This window comes from Psittacula echo, assembly GCF_963264785.1.
Source record: "Psittacula echo genome assembly, chromosome: 6".
Classification (NCBI taxonomy): domain Eukaryota; kingdom Metazoa; phylum Chordata; class Aves; order Psittaciformes; family Psittacidae; genus Psittacula; species Psittacula echo.
Window position 1 is genome coordinate 69710895 of NC_137743.1, and position 23524 is coordinate 69734418.

The 23524-nt window shown below is 40.4% G+C and overlaps 1 protein-coding gene across 1 annotated transcript in view; it reads right to left on the reverse strand.

Annotated features, from left to right (window-relative positions):
* Positions 1–2067, reverse strand: part of SESTD1 (SEC14 and spectrin domain containing 1) — a 53616-nt gene extending 51549 nt beyond the window's left edge. Inside the window, exons 1-2 of the mRNA XM_080620882.1 lie at positions 2008–2067; positions 1240–1342 (exon numbers count right to left, since the gene is read on the reverse strand). The gene's annotated coding sequence lies outside the window, so the exon portion shown is untranslated. The remainder of the gene's footprint in view (positions 1–1239; positions 1343–2007) is intronic.
* Positions 2068–23524: the final 21457 nt, after the last annotated feature.

Sequence of the window (23524 nt, forward strand, 5' to 3'; positions counted from 1 at the left end):
ATGAAAAGTAGAGTGGAGTATGTAGACATTAAATGCAGCAAACACAAAAGCAGTCATACTTTTCAGGTGGAGAAAACGGGCCCAAAACAAGAAGAAAACTAATGAGAGGCTAAGAAAGAGACTGTTTACAAATCTCAGATTTCAGGTTTGATACCTGACCAAAGTTCTCAGCTCAAAAATAAGGTTTTATGTGGACCTTGAAACATCCCAAACAATTTCCTTGATATTTAAAAAAAAAAAAGAAAAAAATTATAGTAGTGTCTCCCCTCTCATGCCCCACACAACACACAAAGTAGACACAATGAGGACAATAATAAAAATTTCTTCATAAGGAATAAATAAGTAATTTGAGAACTTTGCTAATCTTAACCAAACATGGAAGTAGAAGAGATAGAAATATACCAGATCTAGGAAATGGATAGCTTGTTCATTCCCATTTTTACATTTCAAAATATTTCAGAAATGCATTCATTACTATATAAAAAAGTTTTCTATGCTGCCCTTTAATTACTGTGTGCAAAAGAAATAAATATTTCCTTAAGTTGCACAATGTCTTCAAGTTTTGTACTCACACTGAAAATTCTGAACACTTCAGCTGCAAACCACAAATTAAACTGGCCACAACAAGCACCTGCAGTAACCACAGCATCTCTCCCACCCCCTTGAAATAAAATATGTAGCATTCCACTATCATAAATGGTCACATGCTTCAGAGAATATAAAAATGAAGAACTGTAAACTGCTACCCAAATATCTTGCATAGCTGTAACACTTGTACATTTTCCACTGCTGCTGTTTTCTAAGACCAAATTAGAATGTAACATGAAAGAATTAGCAAACACTACTCTAGCAGAGAGAAAACAGACAACCTGCATTGAGGATACACTGATTAGAAAGAAACCATTGTTTCTACCAACACTGAAACGCAGATAAGCCACAGCACCTTTCACCCACATATCATGTGCCCACCCTGACCCTTTCCCTGAAGTTCAGCCATACATATCATTTAGTGACCAAAACATGGAGTTAACATCAACCCTATTTATCTTATTCTTCAAAAAAGCACTTTTTTTTGGCCTTTTTTTTTTTTTATTGGCCTTATTCATCCCTCATGATATCTAATAACACATCTCAAATTCAACTTCGCTAATACCACAGTTTAGCTTGGCTCTGAATTCTCAGGTGCCTACTACATCTATCTCTCTTGAGCCACTGATTCTGCAAAGCCCTAAATCATACCTTCATCTCCTCTTAACTATTGTAATTTCCTTCTTAATGGGTTCTTTATGTCCCAGCGTTCCAAACTTCAGCTTGTCCAAAATGCAGCAGCTCATCTTCTCACCTAGAAACAGGAAAACAACACTCCATATTGATTTTTCCATTTGCTTCCTTGTAAAGTCTAGAGCCTGTAAGGATATCCTCACTTCAAAAATCCCCCACTCATGTAGTCTAAAAAGTAAAAAGCACTGCCAGTGCATTTTTCTATCGCCCACTCAAGGTATTCAAGTGTCTCATTTCCCTCCTGTGCACAAGCTTATCAACCCCATCAGAGCAGCAATAATCTACCTCAGTGCTCTTAGAACTTCCTTCCTTACTCTCACTCGCAACCACAGCTCCCTCTTTAAACCAGAATTCACTTATCTCCAGCCTTATGCTTAAAAACACCCTCTAATACATTTGCAAACACTACTCTGTGTAAGACATAAAGACAAACTGCACTATTTCATAATATCTAAGCTACACTATGTAACACAACTTTAGTATCAGAAGCCTTGGTTACATTATAGCACCTTTCAATTTTTTTTTTAAGTCACAAGACAAAAACCGGAGTAAAGTAGGTAAATTAAAAAAAGGCATGAGTTACAGCCTAAATAAGTTTGTGCAAAACCATTTGAAAAGGTATTGGTCTATGCAGTGTATTTATCAGTGTCAAAGCTTCAGAAGAACCAAATACACTGCATGAAATTTGTAAAGATCTTACGTTTGATAGAGATGGATCATACTTACCATTGGTACTGGAATGCAACACTGTTAGGGATATAAGTCTGAGCTCTGGTTCCCAGGTTCTGCAAATTTAAATGAAAACAGCATTTGGCCACATTTGTAAATGTTAACACTCAATCGAAAACTTTATTTCCTTGGAGGCTGAAAACAAGGGTTTATTACAAAGCTGCATTACAGGGGAGTAAACATTTCCATTATATATTCACAAATACTCGTAAGCCAAGCATTCAAGTTGAGACAGCAGGAATACCGTATTTTCTACCAAAACATATGGTAGACATCAACATTGTTTATAATTAGCAAGCAATGCTCCCGAGGCAGCACCGGAAGCAGCAGCAAAGTAACAAGAACCAGAATCCTTGTAGTATGCTTTCAGTCAGAGGTAACCTCCACAGATTTTTAGGCAAAAATCAAAACTGGAACAGTGTTAGTGTTTTTCGTGAAGAGGAGGAAGAAAGTATTCCTACATGCTAATCACTGCTATAGAACTAAAAAAGGAAAATTATACTGTGAATTAAAAAGATTTAAATAGTCCCTATTTGTATCAGAAGATGCAAAATTGACATAAGCATCAAAAATAAAAACTCAGTAAATGCTTTAAGACTTGAATGAAACCATGTACCTGATCAAATTCCACTCACCAACAAAATCCAAAACCTCCAGGCCAAAATCCAAACCAAAAATTAGTGTATACTGTGTTACAGGCAAAGCCAAGATGCTAAACATGTCACAGGTTTTATAGTTACTCAGATGCAGCAGTCATTATAGTAACCTCTCTCACAAGTTTTAAATTAAAAAATGAAAACAAAAACCTTGTATCACCAAAGTTTTCTAGTCAGGCAAATAAATTAGAAGCCTCAGAAAGATGGAGAGAAGGCAAGAGTACACACCTATAGATCAGAAACAAGAATATTAATAGCAAACACTCAAAGTTTGAACAGAGATGCAGAGGAAAATCCTGCAACATCATTTCTTACCCCTACAAAACCCTAAGGTAGGCTTTGCTTACTTTATCAGAAACTACCTACTGAAGGTGTTCTGTATTTCTCCAACCACCCATAGCCACTTAGGAATAAAGGTGTTCCTCTTACTACTCTATTCCTAAGGACTCGACAGTTACATAGCATTGTATTGAAGTTCACCATCAAACAACATACCTAGTCTCTTCCAGAAGTACTTCTAGTACTCCTCCCTACTACTGCCCCTATGGAGCAGCCAACTGAAACTAAGCTGATCGTCACCTGACTCTGCTGGAGTTTGGTGCTCCGATTCTGCTGCTGGAAAATAACAGAGCTATGTACATTTCCCATGTTTACATAAGCTTTACTGAGAAATATGATTCCACAGCAAATTTAGAATTACAGCCTACAACTCCAAGAGATACCATGGGACTGATTCTTGTAAGAAATGTAAAGACGCATGTGGTTTCTTCTCTTAACTTTTGCTTCTAGGGAAACTGATGTTACAGATCATCTAAACTGCAAATAAAACATCACCCATTAGCATACTAATTTAAGAAAAATAGTTGACAGCAGTCATTTCACATAACTGTTCAAGCAGCAATCTATGATGCAGAGAATTGTGCAAAATCCTGAAATCCAGTTCTAAAAAAAACATTTTACTTGCTCCTAGGTGGTTTTTGTTTGTTTGGTTGGTTTTTTTGGGGGGTGGTGGTGTTTTGCTTTTCCCTGATGGAGCAAAGCATGATCGGCACATGACCAGCAAGCACTAGGCCTCTGACCAAGCTTCAGCTCTATTCTGTGGTCCACCTTTCCCCTTTGCTTCTCAAGTTTCTGGTACAGACAATGGGACTAGGACTATAAAACTCTTGCATTCAGGAAAAAAAAAAAAAGGACCCTTATCAGCGCAAAGTTCATTGCCATCACTGTTCCTATGATACAGTAACAGTATTCATTATTTACTACACACTGAATCCTACCAGACAATCTCACAGAAGGGGGGGGGAACCCACAATAACTTCCTCATTACAGTGAATTTTAACGTGTGAACAAAGTCAACATCCGTTCGTTAGGACAATGAACACACTGCAATACTAAAAATGCAGAGGACCAGTACTTCCCTTGGGATGAAAAAAAGACGAAAGAACTGACAAAAGCATCTACTAATAGCCATCCATATAGGCTTTACCAATTTTGCCCATTAAAAAAATTACTAAAGCTAAAACAAACAAAAAAACCCACCACATTCTCCTCTATTGAGTCCACTCTTGCTTCCATACGCTCGTTCAAATTCTTTGACAAAGAGAGTGCGTTACAACATCTCCCTCCCACAACTGCCTGACTAAAACAGCTCTGTTAAGGGCCAGCAAGGGATACTACAGCTATGGGGAGAAAGGCAAAATTGGTCGACAATGGCTCTGTCAAAAACTCAAGGAAAGGGCAACCACGGCTCTGAGCAACCACCGCTTCAGCAGTGAATCAGCTTCCCGACCAGGCAGCGCTTTCAGAAACCCAGAGCGCCCGGCGCCGAGGCAGTGACACGGCCATGACACGTTCCCACCGGCCTGCCGCCCCACTGACCACCAGCGGCACACCGGGGAAGTCCCCGACAGAAGCCGAGCGGGCCGAGGAAGCGGCTCCCGCGCCCGGCTACCTCCAGGGAGCTCTCCCTCTCCCGAAGCGTTCTCCTTCATCCCCAAGCCTGCCGTGACACCCGTGAAGGGGCCCGGCGGGAGGGGGCCGCCGCCCTCCCGCGCCCGCACAAAGGCAAGCCCCGGTGGCGGCCGCCACTCGGGAGCACACACCCCCCCCCCGCCACTGCAGCCACGTATGTCGCGGCAGCACGAACACCACCCAAACACGCTGCACGGGCTCCCCGGGGCTGTACCGACTTGCTGTAACCCTGGCCCAGGAACAGCCAGAGGGACCTACAAAGGGTCAGGGAAGGGGAAGGCGGAGAGGGGAACGGGAGTCCGCAGTCAGCCTCCAGGTACCGTGTTACCCGCCCGCCCACTCGCCGCAGGGATGCGGCGCCGGCCACAGAGGCCGTGCACGGGAGGGCTACCCTGTCGCAAGGCCGGGCCACCGCCGCCCCCCGGAAAGGCCGGGAGCGAGCCGCCGCCGCCCGAAGGAGCGGGGCGCTCCGCAGCTCCAACGCCGCCGCTCGGGGAACAAAGCCCGGCCAGGCCGCGGGGCCCGCGCTGCGCCTGGGGCCGCCCCTCCGCGGGGCCAAGGCAAAGGAAGAGACCCTCCGGACGCGGCTACTCACCCGGCTGCGGCGCTCCAGGTGCCCAGGCTGCGAGGACGCCGGCGGCAGCGCAGGCGGACGCGGGGCGGAGCCTGGACCAGCTCGCTCTGGCCAGGCTGCGGCGACTGCCCTCAGCCGCTTCGTACCGCCTTGCTGGCCCGGCGGCAGCCCCCGGGGACGGGGGTGGCTCCAACCCCACCCCCGTCGGCAAGGAGACAGCGATCGCCGGGCGCTGCCGGGTCCGCCTCCACTGCGCTGCACTCGCCTGATCTCCGCCGCCTGCGGGGCGCGGAGCTGCGGTACCGCCCGCCCCTCCCGCGGAGCCGCCGCGGCAGCTGCGCGGGAGCCGGCCCGGCAGAGAGGCGGCAGCGGCAAGCCCCACCCTAGCGGGAGACAATGGGCTGCTGCTGCCCCGCTAGAGGGTGCCGAGCGCTGCAGGCCCCGGCCAGGTCCCCTCCCGCCGCACCAGCTGCCTGTTAGTACGGAGCGGCCGTTGTAAATACCCGCCGTGGGACAGGCCGGAGCGTAAACGGCTATATATACTTCAGCACCAGCAGGACTGTTAAGATAACAGCAGTCGTGCTTTATAGTTTGGAGATACGTGTGCCTGAGCGTGTGTTGAGTGCAAATCAAATCAATCTCAGGTGAAAACTGGCCTTTGACAGAGCCTCAGGCAGGCGTCGGCTTCCACCTGCGGCCCTTTGCCATCCGTGTTTCAGTAACTGCAACACGTATTTTGTTTCACCCGTATTGCAGCTAACAGCCTATCCTCTGTCCAGGTTCCTGGAAAACATCCTGAAACCCTGTCACGCCAAGGCTAAAATAATACAAGTAAACGTGGAAAGAAATGCTTTGAGAAAACCAGCTAGGGCACTTGTGTTGCGTTCAGTCTAACTGCCCTGGGTCATGATGCTCTCAGACTTAAATCTCCTGCTGAACAAGTCATTTTTAGGCTACATAATGGCCCTCTTAAAAAAAAAAAAAAAAAGAAAAAAAAAAGAAAAAGAAAAAAGGATTTTGCAAACTCTATCTTAACAATATTTTTGCTCTTATTATTTGCAGAGCAACTGAGTATCATTCACTATATCTCATTCCAAACATGAAAACTAGCTCCAAACATGAAACATAAGCTGCAACTGCCTGTTTCTCCCCTCAAAACACAGTTTGCAAAACCACTGTTTTCCCGCTTTTCTGATGGCTGCCTGTCAATATCTGCTGTAGCAATCACCCTCAGTGTCACCACGAGAGCATGCCAGTGGTTCTCACCTGGTCCCTGGCCTCTGCTTGACTCAGAAAGCTGCCCCCCTCTGAGCAGCACAACCCATTGGATGTGCAAGAGCCGAAGAAAGAATTGTCATTAAAATTTTTAGAAAACAGGCCTACTGGCCAAGGCCTGTCAGCCTCAAGAACATACCTTTTCTGTCTGGTCTTGCTTTTCTGGAAGAATATTTAAAACAGCAGCAAAAGAAGAGGAAGAGTAAAATAAACTTCCCTAACAACCTGCAGAGATAAACAGAGATAAGTGATCTTCGTTAGCTTCCCACCAAGAGTAATTGCTGTAGAGAGCCATAAAATTTATTTTGTACTTTATTTAAAGAGGAAAATTTTAACAATATTTGAAGTGCATGCAGTGATGGTTTAAGAATGTGCCAGATACTTTTAGGTCAGTCTTCTTATTTATTGTATACTTGTGGTCTGAATGTAAGACAACAGAAAGCAGCTTTCGTTGTTCAACAACATTTACTTAGGATCACACAGGCTATATCTTTGTAATCTCTGACTGTAGGACAAATAGTATTTCAGAACACTAGATAAGTGACTTGATACCCAGCACCAACGTCCAGCACAAGAGAAAACTCAGCAGAAGTCACTGACACATATATCTTTAAAAGGAGAAAACAAACATCAACAAAGGCAAAACTACAGCTGACTGCCATACTGAGTTTTTCTTCTGTTATTTCACACTTCCAAAAGCCTCCTTAGTGGAGGCATTACATTCTGTGTACCATTCCTGTCACATAGCTTATACAATAAATGAAAGTACAGCTATTTATGACAAGACTATGTACTTTTTGAGCTTTTTTTTTTTTTTTTGGCTTGTGGATCTGAAACATTTCAGTATTCATGAACTAATTAATTTCTCATAGTTACTGGAGAGGTGAGGAGTGGGAGAGAAGTCCAAATGACATGACCCAGCTTCTCCATTTTCCAGCTCATGAATGGAATCTCTTCAAAGTGACTGAACCAGGCTTCCCTCCTGCAGAGAAGAGAGGCAGAACTCTTGCAGCATCTTTCAATACTCCAAGAGTACAACCCAAAAGTCACTCTCATTTGTACTCTGGCTGGAGCTGTGCTACTTTGAGTATCCAGATCTTGGAACAGGTTTTCTGACTTTCCTCTTTCATGTATACTCTGTTGAGTGATTTGCCAGGACGGAATCTGAGATGACTAATTTTGTTTAAGGTCATACCAGCAGTTCAGAGTTGTAGTTAATTGCCTTTGCTATGCAAACTGCCAGCAGGAAGAAATCACAGTACATTTTTGTATCAACGATCCATTTGATCAAAACAGGGCTTAATATATGCTACTATTCTCCAGCAGTCATGCCAGATTTTCTCATAAAAAATAGGCTGAAAACATCCTGAGCTTCGGGCACTGTGCTGCGTGTCAACACAACAGAGCCTTTGTTTACAGGCAGAGCACTGCTGTCACAACTTCCAGCTTCAGTTGCTGCAGTTCCAGAAAAATCAGCCATCAAAGAAAAACAAACCAAACCCCCACACACTTCTAGTGGACACCAGCACATCAGCATGATGCTGATCCCACATGCCACCAGGTGTGACAGTGGCCATCCTGTGCAGCACCCTATGGACCCGCTATGCACCTTCGTTCTTGCTCCACTTGCCACTAGGATACAGGTAGGCACTGCCAGGCACAGCATTGCACTGGGCAGGCTCCACCTGGAGTGATTTACTCTGTTACCTTGCTTGTTATTTGATTCCACACCTCTGAGCAACAGGCAGACAATTGTTTTTGCCAGCAGCAAAAAGTGAGAGTTGTTAAATTAGTGTAAGCTAGCAGTATTCAGAGTAAATGGCTAGAGATGTAACTCTGCAATTCATAAATGGTATATACAGTAACTAAGCAAATAACTATATGCAGTGGGATTAATGTAGGCTAGCAGTGATGAATTGTAAATAAAAACTGTAGAATGTTTTGTATGTGGAACTTTTTGTTCATAACAAGATGGTATCATCGTGTTCCATGGGTAAGCAGCAGAGACATCTACTACTTTAAAGACTTATGTATTTGTCATACAGCCAGATTCATGTTGGCAAAATAGTGGGAAAAGTCCCTACTATGTTGATAAACAGTACCAGGAAGTTTGGGAAGTGAAATTAACAGAAAAATGTAAACATTCAGTGCACATTCAAAACATCATGGAAACAAACAAAAGCTCTGCTACAGTTCTCAGTATGTGAACTCCCATTCATAGGCTTCTAAAGGTAACCACATTCACCTGCTATTAGCATAAAAACTTGAAATACCCTTTCAAGCAAAAATGCTAGTTTTTAATCCTGAACTATGTGATTGTTTCTGCTGAAGCAACTACTTAAATTGTGCTCTTAGTAATATCTGAAACTGGAGTCACAAACAGCCCAAACGTACCTGACTGAGTTTACTGATTAGCACAAGCTACAAGCTCTGTAGGCAGCACCTAACAGATTTTGAAGGATTTACATTTTATTATATTCATACTTACCAAAGGGTGTATAAGAATCTTTTAACTAGTTATCTCATGTTGGCAGTAATTTTGATGTTTTTCAGTTAACTTACAAAAACAAAAAAAGATAAAGTCTTTGTTTTATAAAGGCCTTTGCATGAGTGACATGTCTGTAATGAGTGACAGCAGTCTGATCTTTGCAAGATTCTGGAGAAATTGGGGTGGGGGGTCTTCCTATGCTTCTTAGTGCTCAGGTGGAAAAAATACAGCATACCCCTCATATCCTTCCAGGAACTAGAGGCTGCTGGATTGTATGTCCTGCAGCAAACTCTGTAGTGACTTTGATTACTTTGTTTAATTACATTTTATTTTCTATAAAATACAATCTTCATAACCTGTCCTTCCTACTGAGGAAATAAGGGTGAAAAATAAAATACATAGAAGCCTAAAAGCTGCATTGCCTGAGTAGCTACCTGAGAAATGTTTAATGGAAACAAAGCTATCTGTGGTCAGTATCTTGCTGCCCAGGTTTCTTAAACACAAGATTTGCTCATAAATTTATTTCATTTTAAGAAGAAAAAATGGTTTCTGTAGCCTCCATGACACAGTGGGAATGCCTTCCTTTCTACACAGGAAATTGGTCCATGGGGTCATGTGCAGTAACAAGGGTATGAATCTTGATCCCATCTCTGTAGCTTCAGTCAGAAGGTACACAACAGCAGAATGGAGATGGGCATATCTCAGGTCACATTTGTGTTTGCAGGGGAAGGAGCTGAGAACCAATTTACCTGTTAGGTGCGTGTGCCATACCACTGAGCAGGTTTGGTGGGATGTCTACAGCACTTTGTCGCCTGATGGCTCAATCTGATCAGGGAATACTACTGTGGTGCTTGCTGAAGAAAAGGAAGAACTGTACTTACCGTGCTAGTTATCACATGAGGCATAACAGCTCTGAAAGAACATGTCTCTGAAATGCTAACTATAGAAGTAACAGAGAGAGTGCTGATTGTCAGTGACATTTTGAATGACTCCTGCACAAAGCACCTAATGTTCTGCTGGAACCATATTTGCTGCTCTATGCTGCTTCCTTCTGCTTGCACCAAAAAAACCAAACAAAAACAAAAACAAAAACAAACAAACAAAAAAACACAACAAAAAAACAACAAACAAACAAACAAAAAAAAAGCAAACACCAAAAACCAGAGATCTTACTAGTGAAATTTGATCATTTACCATTGCCCTGCAGCTTGCTTGCTCTTTGACCAGCATTAGCCTGTAGAAAAAGCTACATTCCGTGCCACCACCATTTTTGCTTGCATTAGAATTACATTTTGTTTCCAACTCCAGAACTAGCTATTAGCAAAATGCTAACAGCATAAAACAGGCTAGGTAGTAGTGTACATCAGAGATCAAGAAATGGGTGTCCTGTACTGTAGCTGTTACTTCTTGTGGTGTTATAAAAGGGGAAGATAAAGATGGCTTTATACTTTTTGTGTGCATTTCCCATATGGGTTATTCTGGATTCTAGGGCAGCTCTGACCAGGAGGTATTAACAAGTGTGTTCTTGAGAAAAAACTTCTGTAGTTTTCTTCTAGGGATCAGAAGGGGGATCATTTGAAAAGAGAAAAAATTGAAATGAGTTTCCCAATAACTCTTTTTTTTTTTTCTGTGTTTGTCTAAATAGCAAATATTTCTATGTTAACAAAAACTGGTCAGTTATGGATTTTACATATATTCTCTGTATAGGTTACTCTTGAAATGGCTTGGATTTCTAACTTTACAAAGAGCAGCTGGCTTCAAGGGTGTATACTAACACTAATCACAATCATTGTTAGCAACAGTGAATTGAAAGAGAGTAAGAAATATGAGCTATTTTTAGAGGCAATAAGCCAGAGCTCTTCACTCTCAGAGAAAAACCATTTTCAGGAGTAAGTGGCTGAGCTGGTTAAAATTCATCTCTGTGTCTGCTAGTCTATAGATGTCCTTAAAGCTATCTCAAACTTTATAGTTTATTATGTTTATTAAGCATTTATAAGCTTTAAATTGTAACCTTTGGTGTAGAAGAGTGGGGGTTTTTTTCATAGATTCAGTGTTTCTCAGAGTTCAGGTACTCAGGATACTTAGTGTTCACCCTGCATGTCAGAAATCCTCTTGGAGAAAGAGAGAATGTCATGGCTAAAACCCCAAATATTTTACCAAAGAAAGGAATTGCATCTGTAATTATAAAGTAAAACATTTTTGAATGTGTGAAGGTGATTTTTACTTGATTTATTAAAACCATTGTGTACAAACTTTAGTGCATTTTGTAAGAGTAGTCTCAAATATAATGAACCGTGTTTATCCGTAACTGAAAATATTTCTGAAATCTTAGTTAGAATGGCCAGGATTTTCAAACACATTCAAAAGCCCTAGGAGCCTAATCATGTGACAGGCTTCTAATCCACAGAGGTGTTTTAAAATCCCACTTATTGGTCCTGTTTTGTTCTTGTTTTGCACAGTTCACAAATAGTTTGTAAACCTCTTCCTATATCACTTTCCTGAACACAGACCTCAGAAGTCACGGGCAATTAGGCTGCAGTATTGATCTTGTTCATGGAGGTCACACACATTATCACACATTACAAATTAGTCATTCAAGCCACCTTGAGGATAAGGTACTATTTAAATGGAATATGAATAATACTGTCTAATCCAAAGTGCTGGTAATTTTCTAAACTGAGGCAAGGATTTCTTGAGCTTTTCCTCTTTACAGTATTTGGTGTTATACAACAACTGAAATTTGGATGTAACTGTTGAGTACTAAATTAGGTACTTGGCACTTTGTCTTCCAGTACATGAACATAATTTCAGAACAGCTCATACTGAGAGACAGGAAAAATAGGGCAGAGATGAAAAAAATCGTGCAACAGTTTTTACTTAATAAGGTAATACTGAAAAACTTTCATAAAGAATAAATATTTTTGGAGAATGTTATCACGCTCTGAGTTACTGTATGTGATGAAATTTTACAAAACATTAAAATTAACGTTTCTGTATGGTAAAAAATAAAAGATAAAACACCCTTCCCTTACAGACTCACAGCAAATTTTACTTCAGTAAATGATACTTTTTAAAATAAAGATCATTTAAACAACTCATATTCTTCCCGTGAGCCAGTAAGCAGGCTGAAACCCCAATGAACTATGAATTAAACTTGCAGTACTACAAACTATAAGAAAAATTATCAGATGCACACAGGCAAAAGGAAATGAATCTCAGGGACCACAGACAGAGGCAGCTCAAGTTCATGTGTGCAACTCCTCTTTCAGGACATGGCAGGGGGAGAAAACATTTCTGTATTTGCATTAGGTAAGAAATTAAAAATTAGTTATTTTGATTGTATGCAAGCTGATTTCTTATACAGTAACAAATATTGATGAGTACCTTATTGCTTCATGAGTATTTTTCTTGTAATGGTAACAAGGGTGTTCAAATCTACTTCACTTTCCAGCATTTAAGAGCTGAAGCTTAGCTCTTTCTTAATGTTTAACTGGTTTAGCTTCAGAGAGGCAGGAGTTGTGTGGACCCTTTCCTGCAGCCCAATGCAGGGTATGCAGCAGCTGACTCCCAGCTATCACGACGGCCCATCAAATCTGGCCAGTCAATCTGTGTGGCTTGTAGATCCTTTTACGGTGCGCTATTCGAACTGCTATGTTTGTTCTCAGACTCTACAGAAAAGGAACAGCTATTTGCAACATCATACCCTTGAGTTTTTCACAAAGCTATGGCAGATGTATTCCTTTTCAGGCTTTTCAAAATTGTGTTTCGAGCTGGAGGAGGAAGGAAGCAGAATTTGTACCAAATGAAATGGCCATCTGGAGCTAGGGTTTTCAAGTTCTGTGCTTTTTTAGTGCATGTATTGCTTGCTAAGTGTTTGAACCTATTACTGACTTTTATGGCATTTTTTTTACACAGGCTTGCATTTCAGGATTTTTTAAATGTTTGGTTTGATTGAATTGGAAGTATATTTGGAATGTCAACGTATTTGAAACAACACAATAAAGGCAGAGCTGTGAGATAGTTTTGCTTAAGCATTTTGCAAGGACTCTGCTAGTTTCACATGATTTTGTGAAATAATTGAGTTTCATTTATTATTCTCCTAAATGCTTTTTCATAACGGACTGTGGCTATCTTTCATACTTTATCCATAAGTAAAACATGTGTGTTCTCTGTATAATGTGTGTTTTCTATTCTAATGAGCAACTGGAGCCAGACCACTGTTTGCCTTTCTATCCTAAAAGCAAATATTTTGTTTTTAATTTGCTGTCTTGTAGTTATGAATGCCTGTATGATAAGGATCTGGAATAAAACAGAGTATAAAATAACCGTATCGAAAGTTGGAGTTCACAGGACTGGCTAAAAACATTTGACTTTTCCATACCTTGACATTGCAGCAAATTGTTCTGATGAACCTTTCTGCTTAAAATTCATGAGCATACTAAGCCTGTGTAGTCAGAAGCAGGATGTTTTTAAACCTTCCTTAGGATAAACAGACCCCATCTGTTTTCAATAGCTTCTGTACCATGTAGGCTATCTATTACCCCTTCACAGAAACATGTCCATATGCCTGTTGGTTGTTGTCAATAGTGCTTGTGCTAACTCTTCCCCTATAGTTTCCTCAATATCCTCAATAGCTCAAGTGAAGTCCTCCTCTGAACTCCAAACTTGCTGGCCTTCTTATTGCCTAGAGCTTATCACTTCAGTGTAGTGCCATAAAGGAAGTAAACAGCCTTCTCAGCTTTGCCTTCAACTAACAGTAGAAACTCTGTTATGCATTTCTCTGTTCTGTTTTCCTCCCCTGCTCTTAACTTGTTTTGGGTTCAGCTCAAAATTCTCTCCCTGTGCCCACGCTGCTTGTCTATCCATGCCTCTGTCAGCTGGTAGATGGCACGTGTCTCTCCATCCTCCCACTTACAGGCAGGCTTGCCTCCGTTGCTGGTCATTTCAGGTCAGAGTTTGATAAGCCCCAACTTCATTTGCACCAGCCCCTCTCAACACTGCATTTTCAATATGAATTTTAATTTGTGCAGCTATAGAGAGAGCCAGGCTGGAGAACTGACTAAGATCAAAACCAGCTTCTTTCCCTCCCTGCAAAGGTGTTTAAGCCAGCACTTCCATCGAAGTTAAAAAGTAAATTCCTCCTGTTAAGTAACACATGCCCTTTCCTCTGAGTACTCTGTCAGGCCTTTCCTGGTATCAATCCTTGAATTCAACAGTCCTCTTCAAACAGTTTGCTGTTGTCCAACAAATTTGTCTAGCCAAAGTTTTCTAAATTGCTGCTGTGCTGTTCAAGTGGCTTCCACTTGAGTGCAATCAGCAAACTTCAGGGGGCCTCCAAAATTCCAGTTTTTGAATATGTGTCAACTGGCAGCATGTGGCAAAATGTTTTGAGAACAGCCAGAAATTCTAAGCTGCAGAGAGATTACCCAGGCAGTTATATATGACTTCTTCATTCTTTCTCATTTTCAAACCAAACCAATGTAAGAAATTAAACCATTTTTTGGTAGAACAGTAAGAAAAGCCTTTTTATAATTCTTGTTCTAGTCCTGCTAAGTCTTATCAGTATAATTAGTGCACTTTTATTTATAATCCAAGGTTCATATACCCAAGTATATGAAGTTGCTTTTTTCAGTTAAATATCTGCAGAATTAGACACCTTTTTTGCACTGGAGTGCAAATCTTGTGATCAGATCTGTATAGGTAGCCACTACCAACGAGAAGCCCTGTTAATTTCAGGCATTTCTGTAGCTTCACTGGAAGGACTATGGTCTGGACTTTAGACCTATAAACCATGTCAGTATATGAGTGATGTAAAAGATTTAAAATCAGATTTCTAATTATTGGAAATCTTGTGGATTTTAAGCTTTTAAGATGAATGAAATGTGAGTCAAACTGACAAACCTGTCTTTGGACATCTCTGTTCTGTAAAGCAGACATTAGAGGCCAGACCCAAGTTGCTCTTAACAAAGGCGGTTTACCTCCCAGAACCAGAGTGTATGGGATACATCCCAGATCATGACTGAAAATGCACAGCATTTCTTTGCTTCTCACAGTAATCAAGACACAGATAGGAAGTTTTAAACATTTTCAGCAGCTAATCACCAGCAAAGCGAACAAAACCCTAAAGTCTTTCTATCCTTGTAGTTGATAAACAAAACATTGTACTTGGGTTTAATTTAGATTATGCCTCAGAATTTTCACACTTTAATAGATTTCAAGTTTTTAGATTCTGCATATTCATAAATATCCTTATTTTTATCAGTGTTTGCCATGCATTTTTTTCATTACATTTTAAGGCTTCCCTGGTGGAGAATGCCTTTAAAAGTCCTTCATAAACTACCGTATCCTGAGTGCTGAGCCACTACACAAGCTTTTAAAAATATAATCTGCATTACTAATTTCAGGTTTAAATGCAAAAGGAAATATTTTTCTCTTTGCTTGGCAAAAATCTCTTTAAGACTCTCTATTTAAGGAATCAAAAATAAACTTGCTAAAATGTGCAAAATGTTTACTGTTTGTTGCAGTAAAAAGATTGTACTTTTAATAAGTTTTGTATCTAATAGTTGGGTATAACAAGGCTACATCCAGTCATAAGGAAACTAAACCTAATAAAAGCAAATGATTATTTTTACATTATTAAATCATAAATAAGCTCTGCTTAGTGGTAGTGGAAAACAGGTTACATGCAATTATTTTCTGAACAATTACAATATAGGAATCATACTTCCTTTTTTCATTCTATTTACACATAACAAAAGAGAATGTGCACTTGCTTGCCAATGATTTTCACATCAGTTTTACTGGGGAGGGAAATAATTTCACAGTGGTTGTCAAAGCCTGGATGGTTTTAAGTCATTCCAGTGAAAATTCACTTTGTTTTTATTGATCTAGAGGTTTTCAGTTGTTCAGAAAAGCAGGAGGCTGCAAAACTGTTAACACAGGAGGAAAGGAAAGCAGCAGTTATGATCACATTATTTATGAACTGCATAATAAGCTTTCTGTTGGCTGAACTTCAATTTTGGCATTTCTTAAAAATAGCTATAAATGACAGTACTGTGGAAGCATCATGTAGGTTCTGGTTGGCTTGCCTTTCTTTTTAATAAAAGAAGAAATAAAAATAAGTAGCTTTTCAATAAGAAAGCTGCAGTGATGGAACCTTATGCACCAGAGAGAGGAAGGCATGCTAATCAGCTTCATGTTGTATGCTCAGCTCCCTGATAGAGCAGCAAAGTGATAATCCCTTCCTGTGCAGCACAGGAAGATATCACTTTCAATCTGGACCTCAGTATGAGAAGTATAATGACAATTCAGAGCCTGGCATCGATAATTAGGAAGCTAGAGGAACTGATTTATGAGGAAATAGCATTGATTAAAATTTGCATTTAGAGCACTTTCTTGCAGAGGATCACAACTGCGGTGTTCGTGTTAGACCAGCATTTTCAAAAGCGAGCATGAATAGGCTGCTGTACTCCCATGGCCTCCAGTAGTCAGCAGATTTTCAGAGCAGGTGTTTAACAAAGCCAAAGCCTGCTGAACACCCTTGTGCTAAATACTACATGAGGAAGTGGTGGGGATATAGCTGAAGCAATAGACACATTACTTTTATTTGTGAAAACACTCAGAGAGCCACTTCCCTTTGTTTCCAGCCAGGTGCCCTGACTTAAACAGCTCAAAGACATAAAGAAAGTGACAGGAGTGAAGGGTTATTAGGATTGTATAGACACTGCTGACAATTCAGCAAACTACGTACCTTGGAACCTCTGACAGAAAAACAAAACAAAACAAGCTCTCTGCCCCTAATTCCCCCAACCCTCAGCCTCCCAAAATTAAATAAACTTTGACTGAATGTGAATGGCACAGCAATCAATGCTTTCATGCAGAAAAAAAAAGAAGTGGCTATTGAGAGTTTTAGTTAAAACTGAAGGGAATTGCGATTCAAAGGGTAGTCGCATCAGCCACTGGCTGCAGAATCACATCCACCACTAAAGGAACATGATGCAATCGAAAGTAAGAATATTGCAGAAAGAGGAGATGTAGACATGTGATTAGATATAAAATATATCTGCACCCTCAAAATGGGGAGAGAAAGCCAGAAAGAACTTTCTGTGATTTCACCAAAAACTGTTGGGAAAACAAACCTATCTACAAGAACGATGGACTTGAGAAGGCTCTGAGGAAGATCTGTAGACAGAGACGTGATTTGGGAGTCCTAATGGTGTCACTGTAACATTATGTACACTAATTAACCACCAGAACTTCAAGAAAAAAAGGAAAACAATTCATTTAGCGAGTAGTCAGCCTTCTGACAGATTTATGCTGTACATATCAAGTTTGCATGATTTCTCCTACCCTGACTTTCCTTCCTCCACCTAGAGTTCCTCCCCTGTCCCTACCTTTGTTACAGAGATAGTTGTAGTAGGAATGTTGAGATTGGGATGAGTGGTGAACAAACAGGAGTGCCTGGAGTAAAGGGCAGGAGAGAACATAAGGGCCTACCTGTTGATAGCACCTAGAGTAGCAGGTCATCGGGATCCCAGCAATCTGTGTGCAGCTTCTAAGCACAGCCAAGTTAGGAAACAAAGGAGAGTGACTCAGAGATGGGACAGGACAGAGAGGCTAAGGACTGTCAGCTCCCAAGGGGTGTATAAAAGGCATATCCAAAATTAGCAGATGGAGCTCATTGAGAAGTGGGGAAACTGCAGAAAAATTCAGCATGCTAATCAGCTCAGCTAACAGGAAACAATATCTGCTATAAAAATAGACAGGAATTATAGAGCCTTTACATTGTTTTCGGTGGCTTATTCTGTGGAATACGTTAATTTATATTAATGGAAATGAAGACGTTGCAAAATGTTTTGAAGTAACCTTGGAGAAGTAGAGCTCAGCACGCAAATTGGTCTTTGCAGTGAGATGGGTCTTTATCATAGAGGACCGGGGGCAGCTGTGACTAAGTCATAAACACATATATCTGAAGTTTTAGCACATACAAAGAATTTGTGCTGCTATTGCTGGTGAATATACATTGCTTTTTATTCGAAACAGATTCATGTAGGTCATCGCTCTGGTGAAATACATACTTCAGTAATAATTTTCAAATCTCTCAGGTTCTCATAATTTATCCATTGTTAATTATTTAGCAATTATGCTGATGAAAGGTTAAAAATGTTCACAGAGGCATTTCTTCAGTCAGCGGAAGGAGAAATGGTTTAAAATTAAATCCTTGCGGTTGCTGCTTAATGGTAATGACATGCTATTTTTATATTATTTGAAGTAACAGATGATTACTTTGAAACTTTGATATTGGAAAATGGGCTAGAACAGCATGGTGATCTAAATAACAGACAAGCGTTCTCTGCTGTGAGATTACTAGAGAAAGGTAGAGGCCTTTATGGAAATACAGCTGAACAAATTAATATCTTGATGACCACTGAAAACCACAATATGAAGTTTATACATCAGGGTATAAGTGTAAAGTATGCAGAGACTATAGATAGGAGTGTTAAGAGAAACTTTACCTTTTTAAGAAAGAACAAGATAAATTTTCACATATTACTACTAAAGTCATAGAATCAAGTCATGCATATTTAAATGAAAAATAAAAGTTAAAACAATAGTTGGTGTACTATCTTTTAAAAATCATATCTGAACTACCAGTAACTTCTGTCAAGTTGCAAAGTTTTTGCAATTTAGCCTAATTTAAAGAACTTAACTACCACATCTGAATGTCCCATCAGCCATTTCAGACTGCAAAAATGAAAATGCAGTCTATTTAATTTCTCCCACAAGCAATAGCTGGTATCCAGGGTAGACACAAGAGCCTGTATTTCATGCTTTCTTACCTTCTTTAAAGGAAAATTGGAACAAATGAGCCAGGCCTTATGCCTCAAAATGAGTAACTCCAGAGCACGTCAGAGCAAGAACAAGAAAGCATCTCAAAGCTGTCAGAGGTCCCTGTGAAGACTATCCTGCCAAGCACCCACATTTAGACTGAGGAAGGCATATTGTGAACACCTTTACCAGCTGCACCTCTGACCCCACAGGGAGGTAGGTGGGAGGAATGCAGCCTGCTCACACAAGTTGATCTCAGGTTATCAATCACTTGGTGTCTTTCTGGAGGCTCATTCTAGACATTATAAAATCTCTACTGAAAGATGAGCCACTCTTTTGAGTATGGCAGAGGCATTTAACATAATGCTGTTTGCTGTAAACAACTGCGAGGCAACTGATGACCTTATATTTGCTAGAAATAGCTACAGCATGTATTCGAGCTGTAATAAGAAGAGAGGTATTGGAACATACAGTTTTAATAAGAATAAATTTGAAGATTCAATGGTGTCTGCAGTATATGGAAGTAGATGGCAGCATATGGAACTTCTCACACTTTTCTGAACATTTATTAGGATTTAATATCCAAAGGTTAACTGCAAAGTATTTCAGGAACTACCTTATTTATGAAGATGGGGGAATACAACTCTTCTGTCAGGCTTTTACTGACAGCAAAAAGGGTTGGGTTCAAACTTTAGAGTTTGAATAAGCACCAGCTTAAATACATACCCTGAAACTTGGAAATATAAAACTGAGCTAATTATTCTAACTTATAAATGACAGATGAACTCAAATATTAGAATAGTAATTCAGTGAATGGGGGAGGAGGAAGCAGTTACAGGGAAATAGGGTAGTGTATTTTTATATATATATATATAAAACCCACTCCTTTCTAGAAGCATATTCTTTTCATCTCTTGAGGCTGTTTTTCTCATCCTATACTAACACCTCACTCAGTCTTGCAGGTTATGGCTGTCAGGTTGGGGGATGTGTTGCTTATGCTGCTGAGGAGCAAGGCCTCCGTCTCCTGAAATTCCACAGGTCCAAAGCTGATCATTTGCTGCCTGCTGGTGCATGCAGCCACTTGCCTGAGCTGTCCCATCGGTCCAAAGGGGCCTCTGCAGCTCCAATCTCATGTGAGTAAACACTGCAGCTCTCCTAATAGCGCCTGCTCCTCAGTTCCCTCTGCTCTCCAGCAAGAGTGCCTATAACACACAGGACTGCACAGGGGTCTTCGCTACTCAAAGGAGACTTATTAAATAGACTTCCTATTCTGCCTTGTCAGAATTGCATTTGTGTGAGCTGATTTGCCCAAATGTACACCCAGTATTGCAGGTACACAATTTCACTCACATTATGTCTGCTGTTTACGAAGAGAAATATCTCACCTATAACACTGGCAGCAAACTGTGTCTCAGATCCAGCCCTTTATTCCTCTCCAGACACCAGATGTCAACAGAGTCCTTCTCTTCTTCCGCCAGGAGGGCAGCTCTTCTCTTCAGACCACAGCCATCAGGATTGCATTTGTCTAAAATGAGAGAAAATTGTAGCCAATCTTCCTGGTTCTGTCTTGAAACAGCAGAAGAGGAGATAAAAGAAACGGCTTGACTGAAATCATATGTGAACGTAAATTGTGGTGTAGATTAAGAAGTCAGTTTGGTCATAATAGTAGGCAGAGCTTATCACTACATTTCATTGCTTTTAATGGACACTTTCTGCTGCATTTATATGAATGGAAACATTCATTTTAAGCTGAATTGTATGTGTGTATTCCTCTGTGATTTAGAACAAGCAAGGCTCCAGGGTATAAACATGAGAACTGCACTATATCCTTGCTTTTCTGTTAGTTTTTTGTTGTGTGCATTTTTTTTTTCTTTTATCACTGCACTGACCAAACTGTGATCTGTCACTAGCTCCAAGGGGATTGTACCATGTCTTCTTATTGCAAGAGGACAAAGATGTTAGACACCCCAAATTTCCTCAAGTTCTGATAGATATTATTCTAAGTTCTCTGCTGCTTCTCACAGTGCTCATCAACTGTGAACACATCCCTCATTCTTACTGACACTTAAAAAACTGCCACCCATTTTCACTTTAGAAACCATTCCTACTTGTGGGCTTTTTTATTATTATTTTTTTGTGACACGGTTTGTTTGCTTTTTCAGATATGACATCTCTAAAATCAAAGCAATTACCTGGTATCTGGGACATGTTATACATTCATAGAGGCTTGTAAGTAGCTCAGTTCTTCCGGGATCATCTAAAGAGCATACAGCTATACGCAGCAGTTTCTAGTGAGGTTTTTACATTATTGAATTAATCTATGTAAACCTGTGGTAGAAGTCATCTTCCAAACAGCAAACCAGCTGAGAGGCTTCCAGGGTGAGATAACATAACTAAAATGAACCCCAATTATAAGAGCATAGAAATGAATGAGCCCATAATTCAGGGAATAACTCTGTTGAGTCAAGTCACACCCTTTTTGGAGCTCTGTTATCTTAAACTTGGTATCCATGTGTCTCTGAAGGTCTCCACATCTAGATATCACTGCTGGAAAACAGGAGACACATTAAGGCAGTCAGTAATGCAGTCCTCTTCCGCACATCTTCACAGTCCTCACAGCTAATTTGGAGCAGATCTGAAAGTATCTTCTCAGCCCCAAATTACTGTCTAAATACAAATGCTAGGCAGCATTTTGAAGAAGGTGTATGTGCTGAGAGTGGATTTTAATCTATTTCTCTCTCTCCACACACTCTATTCAAACTACATCATGAGACTACGTGTCTCATAACACATAAAGCTTGGCAGTCTTCACACTATAGACTGGGGCTGAACTATTTCAAATGCCCACAGGACTTCAATTATTCACCTTGTGCTTCTGCAGGGATTAATGGTTTTGAAAACAGAGTCACACTGGTATGGCTGGAGCAGGCACGCATGTACCCGTGTGTCTGCAGACAGCTGTAACTGAAGGCAGGAGCAGAATCACTAATGCTCTGCTGACCGCAATGCCCAGTCAATACTCCATGGCAAAAGCATCACCAGCTATACAATATATCATGGGGTTTGACAGCTGGCAAGTGGCATTGCTAGCAGCAGGATGCCTCAACGCAAATCTGATTTGGGAGAAATTGGAGTATTTGGAGTTCTGTTTTGCGAAGCACCTACTTGGTATACACATAAGAGAAATATGAAAGAGAATTTGTTGGATGCAGTCATTTATATTGCTTCATCTCCATAAAATCGTGTTTTTTCCCAAAAGGAGAAACTGGAAATAAAATGATCTGTAGTTGAACATGAACATATATTTCAATGTAATTAAAAAGATTAAAATAATACGTAAGATTTTCATAGAGCCTACAAGGAGTAAAATCATACATGCCAGAAGACTTGTTAAATTGTGATCTGTTACTGGTTCCAAGGTGATTATGTCAAGGTGATTATGTCTGCTAAATTTAAGTATCAATTACAGAGATGTAGTTATTTTGAAGGGTCCTTCAGACACATACATATGTCAAAAATCCGTGATTTAGCAGCAGCCAAAGACAGATGGAAGAGGAAGAGAAATGCTTTTGGGGGGCTTCTAAAAGGTAGCTTTGTACCCTTAAGCTGCATTTGGAGACCACAACATGACAACACGCCTGTAGGCAAAGAGTTTTTCAGTTTGGTTACCTGCAGCCTCATCTTACAAAGACTCACATTGCTGTGCATCAATGGCACATCAAGGATTCATTGTTTGTGATAATAAAATTTCATTGGAAAGCCTATGATAAATAGCATGAAACTCACTGAGCACCATGTTAGGTATGGCTTTTATTCATTCCATAATTATAGAAACACAGAATGGTTCTAGCTCTTAATTTGTTTTTATTTTTTAATTGTCACATTTTGCTCTTATTTTAGTCTCTTTCCTCATACCCTTCTACATTTGTCCTCTGTGTAACTATTTCTGTCCCTCTATAATCCAAACCTTTCCTCTGTTGCAAAAATCCTTCTTTCCTTCTCTCCTATTGCTCTTTCTTTCTAAATATTTTCGCAGATTTCTTCATTTGTTGTTTCCACATTCCTTGTGCCTTCACCCTGTGTTTTATCCTTTTGTCCTTCTTTGCCAGCTACTTTTCTGCATTTATCTCACCTGTATCTCATTGCTTAGATGGTAATTCGTTGTTAGGTTGTAGTGAGGACAAGCATACTGATAAGTTGAACTCACATATACAAAGAAAGCTCCAATTAGAATCTTAAGCTGTAACTAATAAATTAACACCACACTGATTAGGTTTTAAGGATGCACTCCTGATAAGCACAAGGAGTGTTCCTGGACATCTCTTCTACCAGTTACCATTTGATTTTAGTCTCCCTGCAGTGCTCACAGTTTTTTTTTCTGGTAAGTGCATTATCTCTGTGAAACTACTGGCATTTCTACAAATACATTTGCTCATGGAATGACAGCCGTGAGCAATTCAGATAACACTCGATTAACAGGAGACTGCAAATAATGTGCTTGTCAGACACCTCTCAGCCCCACTCCCTTTCTCTGAATGTTCAGGCCAGGGAATACATTTTTTTCTCCTCTACTTTTCTGTGATTTGCATTTTTATTTGCTAAGTCAATGGTATTACAATGTCCTATTTATCTTGAACTGCAGCACCAAGATCCCTGTGCGTCTTATTCCCTGCAAGAATTTCCCAGGCAAGTATTTCCCTGCTGCACCTATTTGTTAAACAA